Genomic DNA, 2,525 nt, shown 5'->3' with positions numbered 1-2,525 from the left:
GCCATGACCTGCTGTTGCTGCGCAGGCCAGCCCTCCCCCAAGTTGGGCTGGCAATCCCCTGCCCTGGCTGAGTCCTGGCTCCAGCCCCACAGGCACCCCAGTCCTCCCAGGTGTCCCAGCCTGCATTCCTCGCCAGGAGCACAAAGCACCAGCAGCCCATGCAGGGTGGGGGACGCCCTGTTGCTATTGCTGTCACAAGAGCTGCCCAGGGGTTTCTCTGGAGCTGCATGAGTGAGGCCTGGCTGGAGGCCGGGTGCCTCCATCCTTCCACAGCCCCTGCCCAGTGCCGCAGGGGTGCAGAGCCCCTGGGGGTCACCCTACAACACAGGAAGCCAGGGGCGAGGGGGCTGCAAAGGGCTTTAACTGGTGCTAGCCCCCCACTCCAGCCCCTGCTATGGTAGGGAGCAGGTATCTGTCTCGAGGTAGGCAGGGCATCAAGCTGGCACAAAGACTGCAGCCCTGAACTGATGTGTGTGGAAGACACTAGCAGATGAAGTATCAGTGTGCACACTCCTAGTGCGTGCAAGATGCTGGCCAAGCCCCTGGGGCAGCACAGGGGCAGGCACAGCAGCCCAGAGCCCAGCCTTGCTGCAGTGCCCGTGCTGCCAGCATCCATGCCAGTGGTGCAGCAGCCTTTGGGTCCGTGTCCCTGCCCTCTGTGGCAGAGCAAGGCTGGCTGGGGCTACTCCTCCAGGAGCAGGTCTTCAAGACCCCTGCCCACCTCACAGAGTTTTTGACCTACAAAACTGTGTGCAGTGGAGCCCTACCAAGATTGTTTCTTTTTTCCTTTGCCAAGGGACTAGCAGTGATGCTGTCTTACTTTTCCAATGCTGGCCAGGAGGAGGGAAGACACAAATGCATCAGCCCTCTGCTGGCACCAAATGCTTTCTGGCTCCCAGACACTAAGATCAAATGCTGTGGGAAGCAAGCACGTAATGGCTGTCAGAGCAAATGATGGTGGCGTAGGTGCAGGCCCGTGCCAGGCACTGACCCCTTTTTTTTCCACATCCAGCAATGCTCCTTAGACCTCTTAAGCTGCTTTGGCTGAGAGTCAGGAGGTGGTGGTGAGGGAGGAGCAAGGGAGCCACCCACAAATGACAGAGTCCAGTCTTAACACACAGCTCGTATTTAAAAAAAAAACCCAAAACTAAAAAAACTTTTATTTGACAATAGAAGAACAAACAAAAGATATTTACAGTAGTTTTTTGCTCCGTAAATTTCATTCCAATAATCCCTGCCCTCCCCACTCTTTCTGATCCATCCCTAGGGCAGCAACACCCGTCCATGGCACAGGCACAGCTGTAGCACTCCTGCCCTGGGGGAGGAAACCACTTTGGTTTGACTGGGGCAAAATAAGGGGAGGAGACTAAAAAGCCTCTCCCTCCCCTGGGGGAGGAAACATAACTGCAGGGGGGTGACAGGGGGACGGGCTACCTAGAAATAAGGGAGGGAGTCCTAAAATTCAGGGCTTTCCCCAGAAAGGAGGCAGAGGGCAAAGGCTGGACATAAAATGGAGCTGGGGGAGATGAGGAAGGGGATGTTCACAGCCACATGATGAGCATCCACCTGAAGCGGTGCCCTCTGCCCAGCCGGGTAGTGCCAGAGCTGGAGCCATCTCTGCGCTGCACAGGGGCACCCGGCCAACACGGCACACTATTGGCAAGCCTTCCTGCAGCTCCCCGCTAGCACTCAGGATCTCCTCTCCCCTGTCACCTTCTCTCTGAAGAAGAAAAAGGAGGGGGGGGTAGGGGTGGGAAAAACATCAGTCCCCAAGACCGGTGCTTTTCCCTTCCAGGCCCCGTCATCCTGCAGTGCGCTGCTCCCCCAGCACCACTGGCTCCAGCCACTGCAGAGCACCAGATCCTGTGGACATTATTATCTCTAGTCATGCAACTTAATAATCAGGCTAATTACCTAGGATTAGTGTTTCTCAGGATAGATAACATAGGTGCATACGTATCGCTATTTAACTTACATTTTACAGTGAAACAGCAATATCTCAGTCCCAGGACCAGCACAGCACCCAGGCTCCCACTCAGTGACAGCAAGCAATGCCCGGCCAGGAACTGCCCCGGAGCCCGAAAACCAGCGCCAGGCCAGGCTGGGGAGGCCCAGCCAGCTCCCAGCAGACACCAGCTTGTCACTAGAGGTCACCAGCACTGCACAGCCAGGCACAGCCACGCTCAGCCCCGGGGAGCAAGAGCAGGAGGGAGGGGACGGGGGAGCAATAGGACTTGATCCCTCTGCGTTCCCAGGGCAGTTCATCAGCACTTGGCTGACGAGACAGCTGCTTTCCAGGAACCGTGGTCTGCAGGCTGTGAGCACTGCACTTTCAGAACACACATGCCCATGCCCGCAACACGCCTCTTTCCAAATGTTTAAAAAAAAATTAGAAAATAAAGAAGTTGGATACAAAATTTCACAGTCTCAGCTTTGCGTCCACCCCCAGCAGCAGCCTGCTGTCAGCATCTCACAGGCTCTGCAATGCGCTCTCTGTTCCGGGACCGAATGTGCACATATTCAGC

The sequence above is a fragment of the Pygoscelis adeliae genome, unplaced genomic scaffold (genome assembly GCF_000699105.1).
Source record: "Pygoscelis adeliae isolate BGI_AS28 unplaced genomic scaffold, ASM69910v1 Scaffold407, whole genome shotgun sequence".
Lineage (NCBI taxonomy): Eukaryota > Metazoa > Chordata > Aves > Sphenisciformes > Spheniscidae > Pygoscelis > Pygoscelis adeliae.
The sequence above is the reverse complement of the archived record's forward strand: the minus strand, read 5'-3'. Positions refer to the sequence as shown.